Below are 14,086 nucleotides of genomic sequence, written 5' to 3'. Positions count from 1 at the left end.
CACCTTTTCATGTCAAAGTTGGCCTCTGTGCTTCTGCAGTGTTAGAAAGGCTCTTTCTTGCACTGAGGTCTGCTTATTGTAAATATCTTGTACTTGTTTTTATACCTTTTAATGTCAAAGTTGGCCTCTGTGCTTTTTCCGTGTTGGAAAGGCTCTTTCTTGCACTGAGGTCTGCTTATTGCAAATATCTTGTACTTGTTTGAACACCTTTTCATGTCAAAGTTGGCCTCTGTGCTTCTGCAGTGTTAGAAAGACTCTTTCTTGCACTGAGGTCTGCTTATTGTAAATATCTTGTACTTGTTTGAAGACCTTTTAATGTTAAAGTTGGCCTCTGTGCTTTTTCCGTGTTGGAAAGACTCTTTCTTGCACTGAGGTCTGCTTATTGCAAATATCTTGTACTTGTTTGAAGACCTTTTCATGTCAAAGTTGGCCTCTGTGCTTTTGCAGTGTTAGAAAGACTCTTTCTTGCACTGAGGTCTGCTTATTGTAAATATCTTGTACTTGTTTTTACACCTTTTCATGTGAAAGTTGGCCTCTGTGCTTTTTCATTGTTGGAAAGACTCTTTCTTGCACTGAGGTCTGCTTATTGTAAATATCTTGTACTTGTTTTTACACCTTTTCATGTCAAAGTTGGCCTCTGTGCTTTTTCAGTGTTGGAAAGACTCTTTCTTGCACTGAGGTCTGCTTATTGCAAATATCTTGTACTTGTTTAAAGACCTTTTCATGTCAAAGTTGGCCTCTGTGCTTTTGCAGTGTTAGAAAGACTCTTTCTTGCACTGAGGTCTGCTTATTGTAAATATCTTGTACTTGTTTTTACACCTTTTCATGTGAAAGTTGGCCTCTGTGCTTTTTCATTGTTGGAAAGACTCTTTCTTGCACTGAGGTCTGCTTATTGTAAATATCTTGTACTTGTTTGAACACCTTTTAATGTCAAAGTTGGCCTCTGCGCTTCCTCAGTGTTAGAAAGACTCTTTCTTGCACTGAGGTCTGCTTATTGTAAATATCTTGTACTTGTTTGAACACCTTTTCATGTCAAAGTTGGCCTCTGTGCTTTTTCAGTGTTGGAAAGACTCTTTCTTGCACTGAGGGCTGCTTATTGTAAATATCTTGTACTTGATTTTTACACCTTTTCATGTCAAAGTTGGCCTCTGTGCTTATCAGTGTTGGAAAGACTCTTTCTTGCACTGAGGTCTGCTTATTGTAAATATCTTGTACTTGTTTGAACACCTTTTCATGTCAAAGTTGGCCTCTGTGCTTATCAGTGTTGGAAAGACTCTTTCTTGCACTGAGGTCTGCTTATTGTAAATATCTTGTACTTGTTTGAACACCTTTTCATGTCAAAGTTGGCCTCTGTGCTTTTTCAGTGTTGGAAAGACTCTTTCTTGCACTGAGGTCTGCTTATTGTAAATATCTTGTACTTGTTTTTACACCTTTTAATGTCAAAGTTGGCCTCTGTGCTTATCAGTGTTGGAAAGACTCTTTCTTGCACTGAGGTCTGCTTATTGTTAATATCTTGTACTTGTTTTTACACCTTTTAATGTCAAAGTTGGCCTCTGTGCTTATCAGTGTTGGAAAGACTCTTTCTTGCACTGAGGTCTGCTTATTGTAAATATCTTGTACTTGTTTGAACACCTTTTCATGTCAAAGTTGGCCTCCGTGCTTTTTCAGTGTTGGAAAGGCTCTTTCTTGCACTGAGGTCTGCTTATTGCAAATATCTTGTACTTGTTTGAACACCTTTTCATGTCAAAGTTGGCCTCTGTGCTTCTGCAGTGTTAGAAAGACTCTTTCTTGCACTGAGGGCTGCTTATTGTAAATATCTTGTACTTGTTTGAAGACCTTTTAATGTTAAAGTTGGCCTCTGTGCTTTTTCCGTGTTGGAAAGGCTCTTTCTTGCACTGAGGTCTGCTTATTGAAAATATCTTGTACTTGTTTGAAGACCTTTTCATGTCAAAGTTGGCCTCTGTGCTTTTGCAGTGTTAGAAAGACTCTTTCTTGCACTGAGGGCTGCTTATTGTAAATATCTTGTACTTGTTTTTACACCTTTTAATGTCAAAGTTGGCCTTTGTGCTTTTTCAGTGTTGGAAAGACTCTTTTTTGCACTGAGGTCTGCTTATTGTAAATATCTTGTACTTGTTTGAAGACCTTTTAATGTTAAAGTTGGCCTCTGTGCTTTTTCCGTGTTGGAAAGACTCTTTCTTGCACTGAGGGCTGCTTATTGTAAATATCTTGTACTTGTTTTTACACCTTTTAATGTCAAAGTTGGCCTCTGTGCTTCTGCAGTGTTAGAAAGACTCTTTCTTGCACTGAGGTCTGCTTATTGTAAATATCTTGTACTTGTTTGAACACCTTTTCATGTCAAAGTTGGCCTCTGTGCTTCTGCAGTGTTAGAAAGGCTCTTTCTTGCACTGAGGGCTGCTTATTGTAAATATCTTGTACTTGTTTGAACACATTTTAATGTCAAAGTTGGCCTCTGTGCTTCTGCAGTGTTAGAAAGGCTCTTTCTTGCACTGAGGGCTGCTTATTGTAAATATCTTGTACTTGTTTGAACACCTTTTAATGTCAAAGTTGGCCTCTGTGCTTCTGCAGTGTTAGAAAGACTCTTTCTTGCACTGAGGTCTGCTTATTGTAAATATCTTGTACTTGTTTGAACACCTTTTCATGTCAAAGTTGGCCTCTGTGCTTATCAGTGTTAGAAAGACTCTTTCTTGCACTGAGGTCTGCTTATTGTAAATATCTTGTACTTGTTTTTATACCTTTTAATGTCAAAGTTGGCCTCTGTGCTTTTTCCGTGTTGGAAAGACTCTTTCTTGCACTGAGGTCTGCTTATTGCAAATATCTTGTACTTGTTTGAAGACCTTTTCATGTCAAAGTTGGCCTCTGTGCTTTTGCAGTGTTAGAAAGACTCTTTCTTGCACTGAGGTCTGCTTATTGTAAATATCTTGTACTTGTTTTTACACCTTTTCATGTGAAAGTTGGCCTCTGTGCTTTTTCATTGTTGGAAAGACTCTTTCTTGCACTGAGGTCTGCTTATTGTAAATATCTTGTACTTGTTTTTACACCTTTTCATGTCAAAGTTGGCCTCTGTGCTTTTTCAGTGTTGGAAAGACTCTTTCTTGCACTGAGGTCTGCTTATTGCAAATATCTTTTACTTGTTTGAAGACCTTTTCATGTCAAAGTTGGCCTCTGTGCTTTTGCAGTGTTAGAAAGACTCTTTCTTGCACTGAGGTCTGCTTATTGTAAATATCTTGTACTTGTTTTTACACCTTTTCATGTCAAAGTTGGCCTCTGTGCTTTTTCATTGTTGGAAAGACTCTTTCTTGCACTGAGGTCTGCTTATTGTAAATATCTTGTACTTGTTTGAACACCTTTTCATGTCAAAGTTGGCCTCTGTGCTTTTGCAGTGTTAGAAAGACTCTTTCTTGCACTGAGGTCTGCTTATTGTAAATATCTTGTACTTGTTTGAACACCTTTTCATGTCAAAGTTGGCCTCTGTGCTTTTTCAGTGTTGGAAAGACTCTTTCTTGCACTGAGGGCTGCTTATTGTAAATATCTTGTACTTGTTTGAACACCTTTTCATGTCAAAGTTGGCCTCTGTGCTTATCAGTGTTGGAAAGACTCTTTCTTGCACTGAGGTCTGCTTATTGTAAATATCTTGTACTTGTTTGAACACCTTTTCATGTCAAAGTTGGCCTCTGTGCTTATCAGTGTTGGAAAGACTCTTTCTTGCACTGAGGTCTGCTTATTGTAAATATCTTGTACTTGTTTGAACACCTTTTCATGTCAAAGTTGGCCTCTGTGCTTATCAGTGTTGGAAAGACTCTTTCTTGCACTGAGGTCTGCTTTTTGTAAATATCTTGTACTCTTACTTATTGGTTTTCATTATGTGAATAACTTGAAAATCTTAGCTCAAACAGCTGCAAAAACCACTTGCTCAACACGGGGATATTGAATTCTATAAGATAAAGCCATGAATACGTATATCTGAATCTTCTATCAAAAGCTACACCGATTTATATGAAGTTGTGCAAAAACGCTTTATTTCACCACGTTAGTGCGTTTCTGACGATTACATGCATTTGAATGGAGTTCTCGCCCGACACAAAGTATAGGTTTTCATTATGTGAATAACTTGGAAATCTTAGCTCAAACAGCTGCAAAACCTGTTTGCTCAACACGGGGATATTGAATTCTATCACGCAAATGCATTTGAATGGCGTTCTCGCCCGACACAAAGTATGTCAGGGCTCTGTGTGCGGGTAGGCAGAGATGAGGATCCAAATGCAGGACTCGAACACAGAATTGAAACTCAAAAACCTCAGCTTTATTGCTGGCAGGAAAACAAACATGAAGTGATGATGGAACACTGAGACCAAAGACACACAGGCACAATCTGATGGTACGACGCGACACCGAGCATGGGAAAACACAGGGCTTAAATACACAGGGTAGTAACGGGGGAATCGGCAACAGGAGGGAAACACAGCTGGGAGAGATCAGGGCTAACGAGACAGGGGGAACAAAGCTGCACATACTAACATCAGACAGGAACAAGAACCTTCAAAGTAAAACAGGAAACAAAACACACTTTACTAAGACACAGACTAGACAGAGACAGACTTGACACTGACCAAAGGCTACTAAATGATAATCATAATCACAACAGTATCAGATCATAAATCATAATATAGAAAAACACCAAGATAACTGAAACACCAAGTACCAGAGAAATATAAAGGAAAATCCATGATGCAAAAGTACCAAAACATAATGAACTCAAAATACTGGGTCCAACGGACCCAGAACCGTGACAGTACCCCCCCCTCTAAGGGCTGACTCCCGACAGCCCCAAACAAACAAAAAAAAAAGCACAACAAAGCACCAGGCCAGGGCGGGCGGAGGGGGTCCAGGATGGAGGGACAGAGCCCAAACAAAAAACAAGGAGCACCAGAGTCCAAAAAACGCAGGAAAGCATATCAAAAACAAAACGAAACCAGAGCTCACCAAGAGTCCACAAAAAGTTCAGGGGGCCGACCGTGCACACGGCAACGGCGGCGACGGGCGAACAGTTCTGGAGGCCGACCGTGCACACGGCAACGGCGGCGACGGGCGAACAGTTCCGGAGGCCGACCACTTGGAAGGCAGTGGCGGCCACTGAGCAGGTTCGGAGGGCGGCTGCGATGCCAGCAGCGGCGACAAACCCTTTCCGGAGGCCGTCCCCGAAGGCCATGATGCCACCTTAGAGGCCCGGAAAACGGCCGGCAGAGGTGAGGCGGAACGGGTCGAGCTGGCTCTGACGGCGGCGTGGCAACCACAGGACCAGACGAGGCAGGACCAGGCGTGGATGAAGACACGGAGGCCGGACCAGGCGTGGATGAAGACACGGAGGCCGGACCAGGCGTGGATGAAGACACGGAGGCGGAACCTGACGGCAGCGGGACGGCTGCGGAACCTGACGGCAGCGGGACGGCTGCAGGCGGTGATGTGGAAGTCGCGGGGGATGAGTCAGCAGGTGACGGCTGAACAGACCTCCCCGGACTGTCAGCAGATGTGAGGATGTGCTGGCTGGGTCCTCCAGGACCCTCAGCTAACGAGGCGTGGTGCTGGGTGGGCTCCTCGGGCCCTCCAGCAGACGTGGCATGAGGCCGGACGGGCTCCTCGGGCCCTCCAGCAGACGTGGCATGAGGCCGGACGGGCTCCTCGGGCCCTCCAGCAGACGTGGCATGAGGCCGGACGGGCGACTCGGGCCCTCCAGCAGACGTGGCATGAGGCCGGACGGGCGACTCGGGCCCTCCAGCTGATGAAGCATGACACCGGCTGGGTTCTCCCGAACCCCCAGCTGATGAGGCATGACACCGGCTGGGTTCACCCGAACCCCCAGCTGATGAGGCATGACACTGGCTGGGTTCACCCGAACCCCCAGCTGATGAGGCATGAGGCCGGCTGGGTTCACCCGAACCCCCAGCAGACGAAACATGAGGCCGGCTGGGTTCACCCGAACCCCCAGCAGACGAAACATGAGGCCGGCTGGGTTCACCCGAACCCCCAGCAGACGAAACATGAGGCCGGCTGGGTTCACCCGAACCCCCAGCAGACGAAACATGAGGCTGGCTGGGTTCTCCCGAACCCCCAGCAGACGAAACATGAGGCTGGACGGGCTCCTCGGGCCCTCCAGCTGGAGTAGATGCAGGGCCAGAGGCAATAGGGACCCCTGACTGAGGGTGGAGATGAGAGGCTGATTTAGCAGAAGACAAAGCTAACGATTCCTGCACTAGCTGCGCTACTGACTGGGCCATGGACTGTAATAAAGTCTGCAAAAAGTCTGATTGAGGTAGCGACTGAGCCATGGATAACTGAACTTGAGGTGATAGTGGTGGTGGTGGAGTTGGTGACTGGGCTACAGACGGCTGCTGACCAGGTGACACTGGAAACTGAGCTGAAGGTGGCTGCTGATCGGAAAACTGAGCTGAAGGTGGCTGCTGATCGGAAAACTGAGCTGAAGGTGGCTGCTGATCGGAAAACTGAGCTGAAGGTGGCTGCTGATCGGAAAACTGAGCTGAAGGTGGCTGCTGATCGGAAAACTGAGCTGGGAACTGCCATAAAGGTTGTAGTGATGGTGGTTGTGATGGTGACTGAGCTAATCCTCCTGAGCCTTCTGAACACGACAAAAACTGCTGGAAGGGCTCACCTGAGCCTCCAGCTGACACAGGAACGGGTGCCGGCACCAGCTGAACACCAAACCCTTCCACCCGAGGAACTGAAATGGGTGGAGGGGAACGCTGGGCCCGAGCTACCCTAGGAGCAGAAACAGGAGGAGCGAGAAGCTCAGGAATGGTCTCAAAATGCCCAATATTGCCAACTGGGTCTGGGCATATAGTCTTAGCAGAGTGGGCAACCTCAGAAACATTCAACCGGGACACAGAACAGTCCCTGGGAAGAGCCACGGTCTTAATAGACTGTAGAGAGGTGCAACTAGAGTCCTTAAATGTCCTTGGGGAACAGACAGCCCCTTCCTTCAGAGAGCCTGAGTTACAGCCTGCAATTTCTGTCCCTACCAACTGCCTGCGCCCTTGCTGAAAAGTACATGGTTGAAAGGCTGGCTTAGAAACATTAACCACCCCCCTTTCAGCTGACTTGAAAACAGAACTTGAAGCCTCCGGAAATTTCACAGCAGTTCGAACATTTCTCCCCCCAGATTTAAGTGGAGTAGTCTTATTCATTTTAACACTAGGTTCAGATTGGGCAGAATGAAAACAGGTTCTTAAATCCTCAGAGCAGGGGTTCACAGGGTTAACAAACACAGACTCAACTACCTTTAAGTTAGTGAATCTAAATCCACTTGAATGGCAGGTAGTCTTCAGAATCTTAGGGGTGGATTTATTGTTTGTTATGTTCATGAGTTCAGGAGGAGCATGAGAAAGACAGTCTTTGTTGCTCACCACTGCTGACTGTCCAGAGGAAGCGGAGCGACGGCTGCGTGAGCGTCGCTCACTCTGGGAAGAGGGAGATAAGCCAGACTGCGAATCCTCCTGCAGACCGGGCCGAAAGTCTTTCGGTGGGCCGGGCTGGGACGAAGAGGCGGGAAGTTTGTTTAGCTCCGATCGTGGAAGTCCCAAAAACAAAGCAAAGGATTGCAGTGGAGTAAGCCCAGTGTCTTCCACCACATAATCCTTCTTTCGTCGCTGCTTGCCCCTCCTGCAGGGCCTGAATTCTGAGAGCAGCGGTGGAGTGACACCAGAAAACGGAGGAGCTACTGCCGTCGAGGGAGAGCGCTTGGCCCCTCGCATCCCTGACGGAACAGCTGATGGAACGGCGGTAGCCATCGCAGTTTGGAAGCTGCGGGGCCCACCCAGAGCCAAACGAGACCCATCGAATGGTGACTCGTGCTCCCAGGCACACCTAGCCCCCTGCCTCTCCCTCTCCTTGAGGAAGGTGGAGACTGCGGGTCGCCGATACCATACGGAGTCTGCTGGATCCATTACTGGTCGCGTCGTTCTGTCAGGGCTCTGTGTGCGGGTAGGCAGAGATGAGGATCCAAATGCAGGACTCAAACACAGAATTGAAACTCAAAAACCTCAGCTTTATTGCTGGCAGGAAAACAAACATGAAGTGATGATGGAACACTGAGACCAAAGACACACAGGCACAATCTGATGGTACGACGCGACACCGAGCATGGGAAAACACAGGGCTTAAATACACAGGGTAGTAACGGGGGAATCGGCAACAGGAGGGAAACACAGCTGGGAGAGATCAGGGCTAACGAGACAGGGGGAACAAAGCTGCACATACTAACATCAGACAGGAACAAGAACCTTCAAAGTAAAACAGGAAACAAAACACACTTTACTAAGACACAGACTAGACAGAGACAGACTTGACACTGACCAAAGGCTACTAAATGATAATCATAATCACAACAGTATCAGATCATAAATCATAATATAGAAAAACACCAAGATAACTGAAACACCAAGTACCAGAGAAATATAAAGGAAAATCCATGATGCAAAAGTACCAAAACATAATGAACTCAAAATACTGGGTCCAACGGACCCAGAACCGTGACAAAGTATAGGTTTTCATTATGTGAATAACTTGAAAATCTTAGCTCAAACAGCTGCAAAACCTGTTTGCCCAGCAACAAAAACAGAAACAAATCAATCTTTATAAAAAAAATGGTACGATAAGGGCATCTGGTCAGTGATGCATTTGTTAAATGATAGAGGTAAAATTTTATTAGAAGATTTCACCACCAATTATAATCTGTAAATAAATAACAAAGAATTTCAAAAAATTACTAAGGCTATCCCTCAAAACATTCTTTGTACAGCATATAATCTTTGTCAAAACCCTGACTATAGATCCCCTGACCTCCCTGAACTCTTGGTAAATGGGCATAACATTACAGCTAACAGTCTAAAAAACTCCCAAATTAGGGAATTATTTACTAATGTTTTTCCCTTATAGATCCAATCCAAATTCCATCTCACATCTGTTCTCCGGTGATCAAAAAGAGATCAGAAAAAATTACCTAAAACTTCCCATTCCTCCCAAAGTTAAGGAGGTCCACTACAAAATACTCTCTGGTATTTACCCTTCCAAAGAATTTCTCAGACGTCGCTTTGCTATTGATAATAATTCTTGCTCTTTTTGTGATGGGGATATTGAATCAACAGAACATTTATTTTATGATTGTATATTCTGTAAAGCCCCTTGGAACGATGTGCACTACTGGCACTTTCCAAAGATTCCAAACTTACTTGAATTTTCTAAAAATGATATTATCTTTGGTTCTCTAAGAAAAGAAAAGAAGCTTGAAAATGTTTTAAATGTAATAATTATTATGGGGAAATTCGTCATTCACAAATGTCGTTTTCTGAAAACTTTTCACAAAGAACTCTGCCTCGTCCTCTCATCTGTTAAATTTATTGACAAAAAACAAGCTCTGGTCCTGAATCATATGATTATTGAACTAGATCTGCAAGAAATCCCTAAAGCATAATGTCTTTTTTTTTTTTTTTTTTTTTTTTTGTGTCATGATCCTGGGTCCTTTTGACCCAGCGTTTTGTGTTTTCTCTTCGCGATTTTGGTTCTGTTCTCTAATTGGTGTTTACCCTGTTCCCCCCCGTGTGTTCCTGTTTTATTGTGAAGGTCTGTGTCTTATGTGAGTGTTTTCAGTTTGCCTCCCTGGTCTCGTCATGTTAATCACTCCCAGCTGTGTCTCCCACCTGTGTGTAATCTCCCTGTGTTCTGAGTGTATTTAAGTTGTATTTTCTGTCTTGGTAATCGCTGGTTTGTCTGTGTTGTTTCCCCTCGGTCTCCCTGCGTCTCCCCGTATGTATTTCTCCGGACCTCCCTGCATCCTCATTCTGGTTTGTCTTATTAGTTTACCCAGTTTAGGTTTCCGGTTTCATGTTTTGTCGCCACCGCTGTTTGTACTTACACCCCTGTCAATAAACACTCACCTGCACCAGAGCTGCCGCCTTTTGGGTCCTTACTACAAATCCACACGGCTTGCCCCGCAAACCGTGACAGTTTGTTTGCTTTGATTCTGTTTGGGGTTTGATTTTATTTTTATTTTTTTTGTTGTTGTTTGTACTTCCTGTTCATTATCTATCTTTTATGGCTGTATCCCAATTCAGGGTCTGCAGCCTTAAAGTACGCATTTCAAGGCCGATTACGTCACAGCGGCGCGCCGAAGGCTGTCCCAATTCAAAGGCTGCTCAAAATGCGGCCCTGAAATGCGTCCTTCATTTCCCTGAATTTTAAGGACGTGACGATGTAGACTTCGTGGCCCAACATATCCCAGAATGCATAGCGCGGCGGTGGGTGTGGATAATTTTGCTGGAAAAAAAACGGCGGATGGGGGTGCCCGAAGAGTAAACTTTAAGTAAGTACTGAATATTGATAGGTTTTTAGCTTGAACCCATCCGCTGGAATGTTGAAGACAATATAATTACACTGCAAAGCAAGACACGAGTAGGCAAAGTTCTTCATGTTATTCGTGCACGGGAGAAAACCGAAGAGGCGCCGTTCCCTCGCCTGACCCCAGTTGCTCTCGTCCGCTCTCCCGTACCACTGTTCTTTTTATTGAGGTTACATGAATATGCATAGGTTCATTAACATATGACGTCTACATAGGTATACATGTGAACAAAGAATACTGTGTGTGTGTGTGTGTGTGTGTGTGAGGTCAAGGTGTGACCCTGTGAAGACTCCCCAAACGCTGGTGCCAGGAGCGGGTCCATCTGAACAAAAGGCTCTTATACTTAAACAGATATACGTGTGTTTGCTATACCATATATCAACAAGAGAAGATACGACCTCTCCTAGGAGGTGTGATCTACGCCAGAACACTCTGTAGAGGGAGTGAACGCACTCCCCCTTCATGCTACACAGAGCTGTTACAGACCTCCTAGGATGAGACATTCTTTCAATCTACAATTGATTATACACCTCTAAGCATATATGGTTAAATATTTCTAAGCATAAATGACAATGAACAATACAAATCTAACATTTCCCCCCTTTTTGACCTTTATGCTTGAAAAGTTCCCAGTTATGAATACTTCATGTCTGACAGTTTCAATGCAAACATTTTTATACACAGCATATGTCAATCACCTTAAATTACTGAAAAAGTACACAGTTTAACAAATGTATTAGCAGTTATCCCATTACTCATTGATCTCATCCAATGGCAAACTGCATCCTACAAACAAACAAAGAAATTGTTAATTCAATAGTGAAAATAAGAAAGTAACATTTTCAAAAATATCTCAGCTTGGTGATGCTTCCTCCGGGTGTGCACATCACATGTCTCTCTGCAGAGTGGTTTGAGTTCTGCAGGGCGTCAGTAATGTCTCTTCCAGTTGTTTCCATCATTGTCCATAGGACCAGAGTCCAAATGTATGTAGAATAGACATTCAAACATACCAGTTGGTTTTGTTGTTTGTCAACATGGGTCTCAGCTATCATGAAAGCTGCAGACCTCTCAGCACTCTAGTTTTATGGCCTCTACCTTCGTCTTGTGAGGGGAATATTTATGAATCCTCCACTGTCCACGCTCTGCAGAAAAACCTCTCTGTGGAAAGGGTGCTGGGTTCCGTTATCTTACTGCTGTTGTGATCCCAGCAGCCTTCAGAGTGTCATCGTATGCACAGTATAGTGGCACAGCATTAGGTGATGTTCATAGGAAACTGCTGTCATCACCACCATAGCTTCCGGTTCCTGTGCTTTCACAGAATCATGATGTCATCCTTAGATTCCCTCTGCGTTGTCGATGGAGCTTGGCACGCTCCCCTCATCCCTCGAGTTTACATGTTCTAACGCTGCTGAAGGTTTAAGGCAGAGCACGTCGTACACCTTAGTTGTCTTCCTCAGCATCAATATTGAATCTTTCATTTTATTTAAAATCTTGCTGTGGGAAGTCTCCTCTTGATCTCCTGGAAGCTCAGTAGCACAGCTCTCTGTGTGATGTCTGCTGTGCTGAAGATGATCTCTGATCCTCCTGAAGTCTCTCTCCTGGCCTCAGCTCCCATCTTGTGGACGATCCTCTCAGGCACTCCTTCTCGTCACGCATAGTCCTGATTTTGGGCCTGCTGGACCTGTCTCAAAACACTCAGCTTCTCTGCCTTCCTCCTGGTTCAGCTGATTCAGCCGTCACGCCTCGCACTTGGTTGCCCTAGAGTTGATCAGAGGCTGGAGGTTGAAGTGCGAGCTTACCCTACGGGGGCTCAATCAGCACTCCCCTCTCACCACTGAAACAACCAAGTGTGAGATTTCTCTATTGTGCTGTCTTGAGGGTGCTGGGGTTTCCTGGGACCTCGACCTCTTTGCAGTGGCTCTGATAAGTTTGCAGGCAGTTTCATGGTCCTTGCTGTGGCTCCGAGGTCTGATCTCATGATGGGCCCCAACCAGCTCGACCTTTGACCTCAACCACTGCCTGGGCTGTCAGTTATGCCTGGAATGGTTCTCGCTTCTCACTGGGCCTCTGAAGATTCCTCAGGAGATTACTGCTGCACCTGTATTTCCTTGCTAGGAGGAAAAACTTCTATTTGGAGAGCATGTCAACAATCATCAAACCACATTCTTTAGTTCAGTGAACTTCACTTATAGGCCATCAAAGCCTCATCTGAACATGGATGCACCACTTGCATAGGTTTAATACTTGTAAATAAACGGTTAATCACACAAATCACTGCAACAATAATAGAAAACATTGTTTAATGTTAATTCCTGGACCCCACCTCTTGACGCATGGACACTCTCATGCGTCAACTCACCAAACCTGGATCCCTGTCATAAAGAAAAAGGTTAGCTAGATCATGTCCCAGGCAACATCAGGGCATCTCCGCTGGAGTAGCTCCGTAACCCTGCAATAAAAGATGTTAGCGTGTTTTGCATATTAAGTTTGCTTAACACCTGGCTCTGCCAGGAGCCTGCATACACACCATCATGGCCTGGAAACAAGATCTGGAAATGAAATCAAACTTCACACTCGTAAACAATTGTATCATAAGAACAATAAGCATTCAACATCAGCAAGACAAGTGTCATGTGCAGGTTTTCTCAAATCAGTAAACTACAATTATTTCCATAAGTCGCCTCGGACATGGATAATCCCATGTACTCAGGCAACATTAACGTAATCGGTGACTGCTCTTAAGCAAAGTCACTCCGCTCATATATTACTATGGGCTCAAAGTGGCCAGCTAAGAGCCCATATTCAACTTTTCCATAAACACTGCATCTCCTATCTGTTTTTCTCATGTCACTTGTCCGCTTCCGCTGAATCTTCCACATGCAGTCTCAGAAAAACAAACATTAGCAATACACATTGACTGTGGTCAGACGCAGGTCAGACACAGGTCAACAGGTTCCAGAGGTGCCATAAAAAAGACCATAAAATCAACCATCCATTGCTGTGGAAAGAATGTTATTCATATCATCAAAGTAACCGTCACATTTTCCCAAAAACACAGTGTAACAGCATCACCACTCATAACCTATAAACACAGTTTTCTTCACACATAAACCCAGAAATCCTGTAGTAGGAAAAAACATCAACCAGTTGTCCTGGTATAAATCGCATCATCAATTCACATGAAGAACTGGCATGCTGTAAGAATGTAAAAGAAATGCAAATGTTAGCGCTGCGCAGACGTATTGTCACGGAGGAGCAGGGAGGACTCGGCGCAGACTGAAATCTCAGAAAAACAGGTTTATTTACACACTCCAGGTGCACTATATACAGGTGAAGGAGAAGGGGGCCAGGGTTCCCAGGGGTGCAGAGAGGAGTCGGGAAAAGCGTCCAGAGTCCCCAAACCAAGCACGAGAAATCTGCATACAGAGAACAAGAGTTAGCACAGAACTTTCACGGACAGAGCTCAAAACTGGCTGAGGCTAAAGTAGCACTGACGAGCGTTACTCAATAGTCCAGCGGCGAGGTGCTCTCAGTCACTGCCTTAAGTAGCGGGAGCAAACAAGGTGAGGAGCCACAGGTGATTGCCTACAGGTGGTGGAGGCCGGGAGCTCACAATGAGCTCCGCCCAGGCAGCGAGCAGAGAGAGAGGAGAGAGAGAAT

The sequence above is a fragment of the Copadichromis virginalis genome, linkage group LG16 (assembly GCF_057382275.1).
Source record: "Copadichromis virginalis isolate Kocher_CV1m ecotype Utaka linkage group LG16, C_Virginalis_male_GT1.1, whole genome shotgun sequence".
Taxonomy (NCBI): Eukaryota; Metazoa; Chordata; class Actinopteri; order Cichliformes; family Cichlidae; genus Copadichromis; species Copadichromis virginalis.
The sequence above is the reverse complement of the archived record's forward strand: the minus strand, read 5'-3'. Positions refer to the sequence as shown.